We start from the raw sequence: 14013 nt of genomic DNA on the forward strand, positions 1-14013 counted from the left end.
GCCTCTCATTCTACTCTCCTTCTTTACTCTCTCTTCTCACTTAACAGATATCCTTCAGTAGCAACCATGAGCCAGACACAGTGCTTGGTACTGAAGGCAATAATCATAAGCAAAAAAACACCCTAGGTTTTTCCCCTAAAACCCACAATGTATGGGAGATACAACAGAGAGAGCCCTGCTACCCTTCTCATTGTCCCCAGAAATTGTCACATGCTGTCCAGCTGTGGGTCCTCCCTCTGCATCTGTCACTTTTCTGCTTGGAAACTCTCCTCATGACTCAGGGCAACTCGGATCCCAAGGCTTCACGCTTTCACACCACCTCGTGTCTGGACATCAAAGCACAAACCCCACTGGGTAATCATCCACTAGGATGCAAGCAGTTATTTCGTGTCTCACTCTCACACTGAACTCTAAAACCTTGAGGGTGGAAACTCAACCTGTTTCTGCTCTATGCCATGTTCCCAGTGCCTTAGATATAGCTGTGCTCAATTTGATTGAGTAAAGGTATAACTAAGAGAAAAAGAAAAGCTCAGTTAACAGTAAGACCTTCAAGTTTATAGGTACCTGCAGCTTGAGAGGAATGTGCAAAGATCCACAGTTCCCATGGCCTGAGAGACATGGAAGAATCCCCCAGGCTACCAGTTGCCATAGGAACTGCCTCCAGGTCTCCTTGACTATGAGGAACACAATCCTACCAGATGCCAGTGGTATGGCCAGCTCTCACCTTGCCATCCTGACTGTGCCGGACACACTCTGAGGTGGTCCCACGATCATCAGCTCCTGGGGGTCATGCCTTATGTAATCCCCTCCCTTAAGTGTGGGTAGACCCTGTGATCTCCTCCTAATGAATAAAAGATGGCAAAGGTCATTATGCCACATGAAGACAACAACGTCCACCTTGCTGGGGACTATCTCACCTTCACTGGCTTTCATGAAACAAGAAGCCATGTTAAGATGGAAGAAACAGAGGATGGCCCCCAACAAACCCCAGCCCAGAACCAAGGCTTTCAGTCTTAGAGATATGGGGGATGGAACTCCACCCAGGTGAGACTCTAATGAAACCTCAGCCCTGACACTCTGACTGAAGCCTGGGAAATTTCAAAGTAGAGAACCAGCCAAGCCATGCCCAGATCCTGGCCCACAGAAACTGTGAGATAATAAAAGTGTGTTACATTAAGCTGCTAATTTTGTATAATGTTGTTGCATAGCAAAAGAAAACGAGCTAACATGCTGAGCTGGGCTACCACTCCCACTTCTTCCCCACCCCCACAGGACACTGTGCCCAAGCATGGATACTGTATTAGTTTCCTAGGGCAGCCATGACAAATCTCCACAAACCAGATGGCCTAAAAAACGAAATCCATTCTCTTTCAGTTCTGGATGATGGAAGTCTAGAAACGGGGTGTCAGCAAGGCCACATTCTCTCTGACAGCTGTAAGAAAGAACCTCCCCTTGTCTCTTCCCATCTTCCAGTGGCTCCCAACAATCCTTGCCTTGCAGAAGCATCACTCCAGTCTCTCTGTCTTCATGTGACCGTCCTCCCTATGTTTCTGTGTCCAAATTTCCTCTCTAATAAGAACACCATCCACTGGAGTTGGGTGGGCCCTAACCCAATCATTAAGATGGGGTCATTAGTATGACCTTATTGTAATTGATTACATCTGCAAAGATTCTGTTTCTAAATAAGGTCATATGCATGGGTACAGGGGATTAGGACTTTAGCGTATCTTTCTGGGGTACACAATTCAACCCATAACAGATGTCATCTTCATTCCCCAAAATAGAGCATGTGGATCTCCCTGCCCAACTCCAGCCCTCTGGGAAGCTGCCCATTCATTACCATTCCCACCAATTCCTTGGTGCATTCATTCGCCACACATTTACCACTCATTATCCACATGGGCTGCCCACCAGTGGAGAAACTGGGGAGAACAGAGACAACATTCTAGTTCTCATGGAGCTTACATTCTGACAGGGAACACAATGACAGACAGTCAATGCCTACAAAGAAAGATGTACACCAAATGGTGTGCCCAATAAGGGCAAGAATAGTAACAATAGTCATGGTGGTAAAAGCCACAGCAGCTAACATTACTTACTCTGTGCCAGGTGTTACTCAAAACACTTAATTTGAATTTGTGCTCTTCCTTCTCACTGAAACCCTACAAAGTAGCCATGTACCAATCCCCTTCGAAAGATGGAGATACTGAGGCACAGAGCACTTACACACAACTAATGGCAGAGCCAGGACTTGAACCCAGGCAGCTGAGCTCCAGAGATCCACTATGAAGAAAACAAACCTGGAGAAAGGAACAGGACTTAGATCTGGCAGTCTCAGAGAAGGGATTTTTGACTCAAGACTAGAACAACGTAGGGGTGGAGGCCAGACTGTGTCAAGTGAAGGGGGGGATGCAAAGGGAGGATGTGAAGACGGTGAAATAATCTCTAATCGTGGAATGGTTTAGGCCCCCCTCCCAAGGTGGGCAGCTTCTGAAATATTCAGGGTATCAAATAGTACAGATCGGGTAGAACTTACAACACTTTAACAAAAAGGGGATCTTAGAGTCAAGGTGCTGCCTCACCCCTAGGATGTTGTAAAGCACCCACACTCCCCTTCTTGCTGCATCATCTCCTACCTGCCCAGTGTAAGCTCAGGCTGGCCCCACTGCCTGGGGTGATTAATAGGTTTAATTTATCATTAACTTCCATGGAGCTGAGCTAGGCCAGTGACGCCTCTGGAGCAGTGTGTGAGTAATCAGTGGGTGAGCAGAAGCCTCTGCATACTTATTTATATTCATTTTGCACTGGGGACATTTGTAATTTGTTTGTTTTCCTCTGGTCTGGCTTCACCTACCTGGGCTTGGATGACTGGGACAAAACCAAGAAAGAATGGCCCAGGATACTGGGGGAGGGAGGACGAGAGATTGAGTCCATGGGGACAAAAAAGGACAAAGCCAAGAAGAGACTGGGCAGAGGGTCTATAAGCAGCATCCATCCACCCTAAATCTATGTACCTACCACTGCCAGCATCTTTATAGACACGTTGCCCAAGCATACTGTGCAGGCACAGTCTGAATGCAGGAAGGTCGACATGAGAGGGTTTAGAGTCCCAGCATGCTAGGGGAGAGAACAGATTACTGATTTCAAAGCCAGGTCAGCAGACCCATGGTATACAAAACCGTGTAGGCTCAAAAACAAAGGCAGAGCTCCTCATTCTCATTCTTGGTTGGGTTTCAGGACCCAGGACTCCCAGAGCCAGCCTGAAATTCAGGCAACATATTCCCTCCTTCCCCAAATGGAATGCACACGGGTCTGGGAGCCACAGTTCAGACCAGAGGGGAGAGGGACGGTAAGAAAAGGTCTCCAGCATACAGAGATATGATGCAGTAATTTGGTTTGCTGGCAGATCATTCCTGGCTGACAGAGGTTTCAGCCCATCCGGTATCACACCTGGATCCCTGGACCAAACTCTGGGAAGAATGCACCATACCCCGCTACAGAGAATTCCCAACCAGCCCCTCAAAAGCCATGGGCTTCAAGAGTGGAGAGGCATCCAACTCTTGGTTTCAGCTCAGATCATGATCTCAGGGTCCTGACACTGAGCCCCACATCTGGTTCTGTACTCAGCAGGGAGTCTGCTAAGACTCTCTCCTTTTTCCCCTGCCCCTCCCCACTGCACACTCTCTCTGTAAAATAAATAAATCTTTTTTTTTTTTTTAAGTGGTAGAATGGGATTTTCTTCTCTCTTGCCCTTCATGTAAGAAAGTCTTGTGTCATACAATTCAGGACTAAAAGGGGACAGGCACCCTCTCTGCAAAATCCAATGTAGGAACCCATGCAGGCGAGGTAGTACTCAGCACAGTACCAGAGAGTGATTATGGGCAGACTTCTCCTAAAAGCTACACCACTGTGGGGGCAAAAGCTTCCAAAGGAGAGAGGACCACAGGCTGAGGGTCTTTGCCCACCCACATAGATGGTCCCTTGAGTCTCAGACCCCAAGTACTGCATAAGTACCAGCTGGATGGATTAAAACCACCCCAGACTCTTCCCGACCCTGTAGAAATGCAGAGCTGCATCTGAAAGACAAAATATTCCCTGGGATTTTCTAAGTGGCAACACAGGAGAAACAGGACAACAGGCACAGAGCAGGGCAAATTGAGGCTTTGATCCAACAGTTCTGGCCATCTAGAGTTCAGGATTACCCCAATGACCCTTGGGCCAAATATGAAGATGAAAATTTTTAAGTTTTAACTGGGGTTCAAGGGGTGATAGCAAAAGTTTATGTAGCCTGCAGCCTACAACATCAGTTCTTCATTTCTTCTTTGTTAATAGCTTTATTGTGATATGATTCATCTACCATACAATTCACCCATCTAGAGTGTACAACTCAGTGGTTTCTACTGAGTGTATTCTACTGAGTCTGGAGCACACAGCAGGCAGTCTCCCACTGACAGCTGCCCAGCGAGCCAGGGCCTGCCAGGAGCCTGCTGGGCCTCCGACTCTGCTCGGAAGTGCCTGCCTAGCCTGGCCCCGGGCTCCTGGATAACAAGGACAGCCTTGGCTTTTGTCTTCAGGCCACTGAGACAGTTTCCTGTTTGTATTCACAAAGTCACACAAGCATCTGCACAATGTTAGAGCACAGTCACAGTCAAAAGAAACCCTGTGCCCTTTAGTTATCACCAACCAAATGCCCCCTCACCCCTAGCCCCTAGCAACCACTAATTTACACGCTGTCCCTATGGATTTGCCAGGTTCGGATGCTTCATAGAAATGGCTTTCTTCCATCTTTGCTGGGGTCCACATGTACCCTTCCGTCACAGTGTCTGGTTCTTCTGAGCTCCAACCTTGCCACCGCATCCTCATCTGTAAGTGGACCCAATCATTGTTCTTTACCCATCTAGTTGTGGGGAACGTTACACAAGTCAACACCTTCACAGCGCCTGCACCCAGTTAAGTGCTCAGCAAATGGGGGACAGTATACCTGCTTGTGTAGGTGCCTGGCTTGCTTCATACAGGCCCCACAGGGGCTCTCTCTCTTAGACACAGTGCTGGGGTTCCACAAAGAACCATGCACATAGAGGGCTTAACCCAGAGCCTGCTCAGACCCGGGCCATGAAAGGAGGCATTTTTAGAATCCTGCTGATGTGGACAGTGAGTCTGGCCAAGCTTGTTATCAGGACCAGTGGCCCCCGCAGCAGGAAACTGTCTCAGTGGCCTGAAGACAAAAGCCAAGGCTGTCCTTGTTATCCAGGAGCCCGGGGCCAGGCTAGGCAGGCACTTCCGAGCAGAGTCGGAGGCCCAGCAGGCTCCTGGCAGGCCCTGGCTTGCTGGGCAGCTGTCAGTCCTGGGAGACTGCCTGCTGTGTGCTCCAGACTCCGGGGCCTGGGACAGGGGTGGGAGTAATCAGGTTACATGCTCTGGGGATTCTGCTGCTCTTGGCAGAGCCACAAATTCAGTTTGAAATGAGTAATCTGGAGCCGAGCTGCTTGTGCTGTGAGCAATGAGGCCTGGCTGACGAGTTTTCTCCACCATCGTCCCCTCTGGATCAGAGGGGGGTGCTGGGGAAGCAGCCGCAAACCAGCCCCAGGGGTAATGGATAAGTCAGCTTCCCTTACTATGTTGGTGACGAGGGGCATAGCTGACCCCCAGCAAAGAAAGAACGGACTCTTTCCAGGAAATGTCCAGAATAGGCAGATCCAGAGACAGAAAGTAGATGTGTGGCCAGGCGCGATGGAGAGTGGGAGACTAAAGGGTATGTGTTTCTTTTGAGGGTGATGAAAGTGTTCAGAAATTGACTGAGGGGATGGTTGTACAACTGTGAATACACTTAAAACCAAAGACTTGTACACTTTAAATGGGTGGATTGTGTGGTACGTGAATTAGATCTCAATGAAGTTGCTACAAAAACAAGAAAGTTAGTGGGCTAGGGAGTGGAGGACAACTTCACGTAGGTACTACTCTTTTGTCCACAAAACCAAAGGTCTCTTCAGATCCTCCCATAAGAACAAAAGTAAGAGCTAAGACGTATGAGGTACTTCACAGAGGAGGAAACTGCAGCCCAGAGGGGCTAATTCTCTTGCCCAACGTCACACAGCGGCAAATGGCAGACTGGGCTATATTGCCCCTGACTGATAAGGAAATTAAACAATCCGTGGGGCACCAGGGAAGAAGGAGAAAATACTTTAGGAGAGATGTGTGTACTTGACAGTTGTATATGGAATAACTGAAGCACCTGTCATGGCCAAGGACAGACCTTTGCTGCATTTCAGTGCATGACCCATAGTGGGGAGTCATCTTTTCTGGGACTGGGTCTGTCAAGGTCTTAATCCGTCTCAGCGTCTGTGCCCTGGTCTTCCTACTCTGGCTATCTCTCAGGGTCCCCTGAGGCAGGGGAGTCTGGAGCCAACACAAGTCGATCTGATAAAGATCCAACTCTCGGGGACAGCCTCCGGCACGCTGCAGACTCCGTAGACGTCTGCAGAAGGGCTGTAACTCAATAGAGAATTCTGTTAATATGGTTGCTGCCTGCTCTAACCCCCTCAGCTTGTCTAACCACTATGGAGATAACAGAGGCTGGAGGCTACCGGGTTCTGATTACATTTCCTCCCCTCTCGCCGCCCTAGAAAGAAGATGAGCTTTGTCAGGCATCTGCTGCCACCTACAGCAGCTGCAACACAAGGCATGTCTCCAGCCAGACCTGGAGAAACAGGGCAGGACACTTCTGGGGAGAAATGGAGCCCCAGGAGCCAAAGTCTGCCATCTGACACTGAAGACCCAATACTCTCAGGCCAGGCTTGGGGAAAAGATTCAAGAGCCTTCTCCCCACCCCTCCCGTGAAGGGGCCCCATCCACTGAACACACCAAATATAAGGGAAGACCAGCTCTCCACCCTATGGGACTGAAGGGCATCAAGACCTCTCTTGATGCCGTGAGGACATTCCAATCCCTCTGCCCACACTGCTGCCCTCTGCACCATCTCATTCACCCCCTCCTTTGAAAAGCCCCTCTTCGTTACCACTTCTGGTTTAGCCAAGCCCATAGCCCCCTTCTGCTCACCCCACTGCTGATCACCTGCCTGTCTCTCCCAGTAATGACAATAATCAGACTGACATTCACTGTGCACTGACCATGTACCACACGCTGTGTTTAAAGATCTGCAGGCACCATCTCATTTAACATTTCAGCAACTTAGGAGGGAGAGGTTATTAGGGCCTGCGTGTCACAGATGTGAAAACCGAAGCTCTGAGCAGTTTAGTAACTTAGACAAAGCCAGCCTGGGGTTTGAACCCAGCCCCTTTTGCCTCCAAAGACAACCTTCTTAACATGCAGGGTTCACCCTGCCTCCCTCCCTCCACCCTTAACCAACCCTTTCATTTGATGGACAGGGCAAACATAGAGTTGTTCAGCTATTTATTGATTTAGAAACTTGGGAGTCTGCTTGGCTGGGAAATGAATATCATGTTTTCATTTGTAAGACTCACGTAATGTTCAAAGCAAATGCTGGAAAAAAATATTAAAAATTACGATGGCTGGTCATTGAGAGAAACCACTGGGATGTAACTTCTCTTCATCACACATTTCTTGTCTTTATAGTCTATTTCTCAAAGACTGGGACAGGATGAGGTAGGTAAGACGGAGCAAACAAAGCAATCTGAAAGGCAACTCATAACTACAGGATGGAAGCTGGCTTCAGGTAGAGCAGCAAGCCTGTGAATCAGCTGTATGGGGAAGAAGTTACTGCCCCAGAAGCTCATGGAATGAGAGGCTCCCTTGCTATCTACTGACAGGACCATTCCACCTCAACGGCACCAGAGCTGGAGCATCCAAATGTGGGTCCATGCCCTGAGGGACCATAGCTAATAAGGGTGTGTCTGGGAAGGTGTCCAGGGGTGGGAAAGAACTAAGTCATGATGCGACATACAGCAAAAGTCAAAGAAATCAAATGTTGGCAGTTGCCTGCCAATATTTTAAGGGTTGATACTTGAGGGACTAGACCTACTATTTTCTCCCTGGGGACAGATCCAGTGAATTGTGAGGATAGAGAGAGGAGAGACAGCAAGAGATTGGTACCTGGTATGTCTAAATCCAAGAAGGAGGGTACCTGGGTGGCTCAGCCGGTTAAGCGTCTGCCTTCAGCTCAGGTCATGATCCCGGAGTCCTGGGATCGAGTTCCACATTGGGCTCCCAGCTCCACGGGGAGTCTGCTTCTCGCTCTGAGCTTCTCCCCTCATGCTCTCTCTCTCTCTCTCTCTCTCTCTCTCTCTCTCTCAAATAAATAAATAAATAAATAATCTTTTTTAAAAAAATCCAAGAAGGATAGGACGAGTGGCTATTAGGAAGGTGGATCCTAAAGTCAGAGATTCCTCAGTTCAAATCTTCATTTGCCCCTTGGTCAAGTGATCCAATCTCTCTAAGCCTCTGTTTGTCCATCAGTGAAGGGGACCTGAACTATCAGTAAGTACTATCAAGTTTAAGGGGGCAGGAATCTGAGGCCCAGGCAAAGCAAGTCCGGCAAAGGAAACAGAGGGTGAGTCCATCTGTGCCTGGATAGGCTGACCAGCCACACAACCTACAGTGGTGATTTCTCTTGCTTTTTCTATCTATAAGAAGACAGATAATGGAGCACCTCTTCAATGCACAGCATTAGACCTGGGCATGGGGGTGGAGGATGGTGCAAACATAAAATATGACCTGGCTCTACCCTCAGACGGCTTAAAATCTAGAACAGAAGAGAAAACAAACTTACTGAAATGGTAGAGGACAGAACAGAGCCAGACTGGGCTCCCACCATTGGCATCACTTGAGTTGTTTTTGAAAAGTCAGATCCTGGGCCAGGAAAGGCACAGTAAAGCAGAATCCTCAGAGGGCTGGGACCTAGAATCCGCATTTCATCGAGCTTCCCAGGAGCCACTTACACATACCAACACTGAACTAACTAACTTAGCTAACTAACTAACTAACACCAAAACTAACTTAGCATTTCAGAAAAAATAGAGGCCACCAGACCCACTATTGCCAGAGGCTTCACGGAAGAGAGACTGTGGAGCCAAGCATGAGGACAGCATGTGGGGAAGAAGCCATGTGGAAGGTAGAGAGTGAGGGACAGGAGACCCATGATCCCATGTTGAGATGATGTGCATGATCTGCTGGACCACCTGTCAGAGGAGAACATCAGAAGACGAGTATCCATCTCTCAAATGCATACACTTCTCTCCATCCCCACTGTCAACAGCCTTTGCCCAAGTTACCCCCATCTCCTGCCCAAACAGCCACAGCCTCCCAAATGATCTCCCTTGTGCTACATCTTTCTTCCCCAACCCCAGACACATTCCCAGAGTAGCCAGTGTAACCTTCTAAAATCACAAATTAAACAAAGTGAACAATGACTAACACTCATCCAATGCCATCACCAATTAAATGTTCCCAATCCCTGTTCTTAGAATAAAATTCAATTCTCAACAAGACCTTCACTGACCTCCAGGGTCTGGCCTCTGACTGCTCTTCCTCAGGCTCACTCACTCGAGCTAATGAATTACTTTCTATTGCTCAGAAACGCTACCTTCTCAGAGATGCTTTCATCAACCACCCAGCCAACCAAATCATCCTTCCCCCCCAAACTATTTCAACACCCTGTTTCTCCTGGGTCAACTCTCAGAATCTGTAAACTCTCTTGCTTAAATTTGCTTCTTAATTGTCTGTCTCCCCAGCCATACTGCAAGTTCCAGGAGGGGAGCAGGAAATCCGGTCTCCCTCCCCATTGAATTCCCAGCGCATGGAACACGAGGTACATAGGTGAGGCACGAGTACTTTCTGAATCTACAAAAAATGTGTCAGTTGCAAGAGGCCTTGAATGCCAAGCTAAAGAGTAGGGAGGTTTGCCAAGAACTTCACAGCAGGGACAATACCCAGCATGATGAAAGAAGTACCTGTGTTATCGGAGTAAAAACCCCAGAGGATTTCAAAGATAATAAGAGCAAAGTAAATTTCAGGAGTGGATCTAAATTCACCAACCCTGGTGAAAGCTGAAAATTACCATCCCAGCTGGTAGAAATGTCAATTCAAACTTCATTTATAAAACCATTTCAGGCTCTGATTGCTAAATTATTATTTCATATGAGAATGAGCATTGTTTGGATAAAAAGCAATGGCAAAAGTAAAAAAAAAAAAAATTCAATTTGCTCAACCTACCCCTCCCTAAAAAAATATGTTTTAACATTAAAAGTTACTCCAGATAATTGCACATATAAATACCACTTAGTGCAGATGTTGTGTATAAAATGTAATTATTACTCATGGAAAATCAATGGTGGCAAATGATAAAATCCATGATCTGGGTCTTTCTGCTGAGCAGAAATGTATTAGTGCTTTGCTTTGGTTTATGTGCTTTTTAATTGAAAATGATCTCTAACTTGAAATGAGTTGCAACACAGGAATGAAGCAGCCAATTGCAAATAAAGATGTAATAACCACAAACTCTCTGGCAAAGCAGGGGGTTCAAAGCAAAACCATTTCTTCCAAAAGCGATCCCTGCTACTTCCCATTCATATCCTGGGTACTCGCTCTACACCAGCCGTGTGGTCCAAAGCGGTAAACAAGATAGATCCTCATTTGTTCCCACACGTCCATCAGGAGGAACTGTAAGTAGCAGAATGACCAATTGTGATATGTGAGATGAAGGGATAAAACTGGGTGCTGAAATGCAGTGGGAGCAGAGAGGCCGGAGTAGAGGCAAAGGTCTCTCAGACCCAGGGGCGTCTGAGACCAGACTGAATGGTGAAAAGGAGCCAGACATGGGAAGATATGGAAGAGAAAATAAGCAAAGATGCCTACAGGGAGCTAGGAGACTCTGAGTATTTTTGGAACATAATGAACAGGCAGGGAGAGGGGTTAGTCTAGGACCATATTGCTGTTGGGGCTTTTAATCACCTTTACCCATCCTTATCTCTGAAATCTCTCAACTGGCCCACCCTAGATGCCCAGCGACCAAAAGCTATTGGGTACCTGCAATGAACCAAATGTTTCTGTCCTCCCAAACTCGTATGTTGAAATCGTAACCCACAAGATGATTATACTAGGAGGTGGGATCTTGAGGAAGTGCTTAGGTCATAAGAGAAGAGTCCCCATGACTGGGATTACTGCTCTTAGAAAAAAGACCCAGAGAGTTCCCTCAGCCTTTCTATCCCGTGAGGACACAGTAAGACGACACCAGGTCCTCACCTTCACCCCATCTGCTGCTGCCACAATCTTGGACTTCCAGCCACCAAGAGAAATAAATGTCTGTTATTTATAAGCCACCCAGTCTATGGCATTTTGTTACAGCAGCCCAAATGGACTGAGATGGCATCAAATTCCCAGTGCACTACCAGCAGGGTCAGCTTTCATCATGATCCTTCTTAACCCCATTTCTACTACTTGTAATCCCTTAACACCACCCAAACATGCCCAGTGACTGCCAAGCGGATCGGTCTCCTCTGCCATTGGCTCAAAGGCCCCAGGAACATGCTGTCTCTAAGAGACCTCAGTGGAGGGCCCATGGCAAAGACCTCCTGTCCACATCCCCCATTCCACTGACCACAACCCTTGTCATCAGCTCTCCTATGCACTCCAAAGCAGGAACTCTCAGAGTAAGATCTTGGGCACCTACCCAAGATCCATCAACACCCCCAGAATAATTCATCACTGCCACATTCTGTGCATGTGTAAAGAAAGCGAGGATACATCTAGTGCTCAGTTTGGTCACGCTTTCCCTGACGTAGGCAGGTCAGGGTCTGACAGCTCTCCTTTGACACACAAGTCAAGTTTCTGCTCAAGGTCACATGTTCTGCAGAGTCTAATGGCAAGATTAGAATCCAAATGTCTGGATTTAGGGAAGAGGTTTTCAATGAGGACAAGATTCACCAATGAGATGGCATAGAACTGTGGGAAAAAAGTGTATGGAGAGTTCAGACTCAGCTCCCTTTTGGACTTCTGACAAGGACTCATCCCTCTCCCTTAGGACACCATGGCACATAATCAAGAATAGAGGACAGAACACAGAGTCATTGTACTGGGGCCCCATCTCTTGTCCCACCATGAAGCCCATCACCTCATTCGAATCTTCCCAAAGCCTCATGAGAAGCCTACTTATCTCTGCCCTTTGAAATCCTTCTATTTTCTTTCTTTTCTCTCCTCTTCCACCGTCTCTTTTGGAAAAGTCACAAATGAGACAGGGTGATTAATTTCATATTTTGGCTACCATTGCAGAAACACCTTCCCTCCAACCCTTGTGAATAAAGGAAAGATTTAATCAGTCTCTAGTGTGGTTACCTCTTGTGTTCAAGAAGATCTCTGATGGAAAACGAAAAATAAGTTTTCAAATATTAAACTTTAATAAGCAGAGCAGGCAAACATATTGCTGCATCAACACCCAGCAGGGCCTCACTGGGGAGGAATCTGGGCTGATCTATCAATCTGCCCAGATCAGTATTGTCATCACTCTCAGTTCTTATTACATTTACCCAACCTGGGCGTCTGTGGAAAAAATTCTGTTAACTCGATCAGCACTGGGGTAAGCCAACAGGGGTAGCAACTTTGCCAAGTTTTGCTAGGCTGATGGAGGCAATGGTGTGTGTGTGTGTGTGTGTGTGTGTGATATCAAGATAGAAGTTCATTCTTTCTAAGTCCTCATACCTTAAGGTACAGATAGCTATTACAGGAGGAGAAAAAAACAGGAAAGAGGGTTTTTCTTGAGCAAGAAGACCAGAGCAACACTGGAGGTTTGGGGGATCTGAGTTTTAAGAATCATTGAGGCTAAGAGTCCACACACCCACTCAACTCCATTATACCATGAAAGCAACCATAGACTATACATAAGTGAATGGGCATGGCTGTATTTCAGTAAAACTTTATTTACAAAAAAAAAAAAAAAAAAAAAAAAGGCAATGGACCAGATTGGCCCATGGACCATAGTATACCAATCCCTGATCTATGCTCCAGGGTCGAAAGAAGTAAATAGGCTGCCACAGTGAATATGGAGACAATCAAGATCAGCTTTCTCCTCCCTTAAAGGTCACTGCTTGAAGGTCAGAGGGAAAGTGCCAAGTCCCTAACCCCACTTTGACAGTTGATGGTTTAGCAGGAGGTAAATGTCATTTCATCCAAAAGGCTCATTCATTTGACCAAAAATGCAAAGATGTGCTCCTCTGGCCACAGGGCCTTCAAAAATGCTGTTCTCTATCCATTTATAATGCTCTTTGTTCTACTTTCCTCAGTTAAGTCCTCTTCACTTTCAGGTCTCAGCTGAGATTACACCCTTCAGAGAAGACCTGCCTGGTGCTTCCCACTTCAGCCAAGCATTCTTAGCATTACGTACTTTGTTCTTACTGCAATCATGTCTTAATGTGACAGTCTCTTCCCTCATTAGACTGAAAATTCCATGAGGTCACACACCGAGCAGTGGGCACCAGGCCTGACACACATGAAGTACTAAGCGAACAGGGATAAAATAGATGGGTATTAAAGGCTTTAATCAGAGCTGGAAACAGACTGCCTATGATCTTTGAGTTCCTCTCATCCAACAAATCCCTGCTGAAACCCTCAGTATCTGCAGAGAGAGAAAGGGGTAATGCAGGGGTCCTCCTACTTGACTGTATAGCAGCGTTCCACGGAGGGCCCACAGAAACAGATTCCCAGACCCCACACCTTAGAGTTTTTTAAGTGAGTAGGTTTGAGATGGAACCCAGGAATTTGTAATTCCAACCAGCAACCAGGCGATGCTGTTGCTGCTGGGCCAAAAACCAGTTTGAAATTCTCAATTCTGGCCACACATTAGAATCATGAGGGAAGCTTCAAAAAAAAAAAAGAAAGAAAGAAATCCAATGTTGGGAGCCTACCCAGACCAAATGACTCAATCTCTGATGATGGGACATGGGCAACACTTTTCATTTGGTTTTTGGTTGTTAAAGCTCCTGTGATTCTAATTTACAGTAGGCTTAAGAAAAATGGCACTATAGGATGTTTATAGTGCAAGAGCAG

General features: G+C 46.9%; 1 long non-coding RNA gene across 2 annotated transcripts; it reads left to right on the forward strand.

The window, feature by feature from the left end:
* The first annotated feature begins 690 nt into the window (after positions 1 to 690).
* LOC116580476 lies at positions 691 to 11288 on the forward strand. 2 transcript variants are annotated; one of them, XR_004281668.1, is made up of 6 exons: positions 691 to 1044; positions 7594 to 7833; positions 8978 to 9088; positions 9708 to 9792; positions 10522 to 10637; positions 11146 to 11288. It is a non-coding gene; the product is annotated as an uncharacterized LOC116580476 (long non-coding RNA). The 2 variants fall into 2 exon arrangements; XR_004281669.1 differs by having other exon boundaries at positions 9708 to 9784.
* Positions 11289 to 14013: the final 2725 nt, after the last annotated feature.

Source organism: Mustela erminea, chromosome 20 (genome assembly GCF_009829155.1).
Source record: "Mustela erminea isolate mMusErm1 chromosome 20, mMusErm1.Pri, whole genome shotgun sequence".
NCBI classification, from domain to species: Eukaryota; Metazoa; Chordata; class Mammalia; order Carnivora; family Mustelidae; genus Mustela; species Mustela erminea.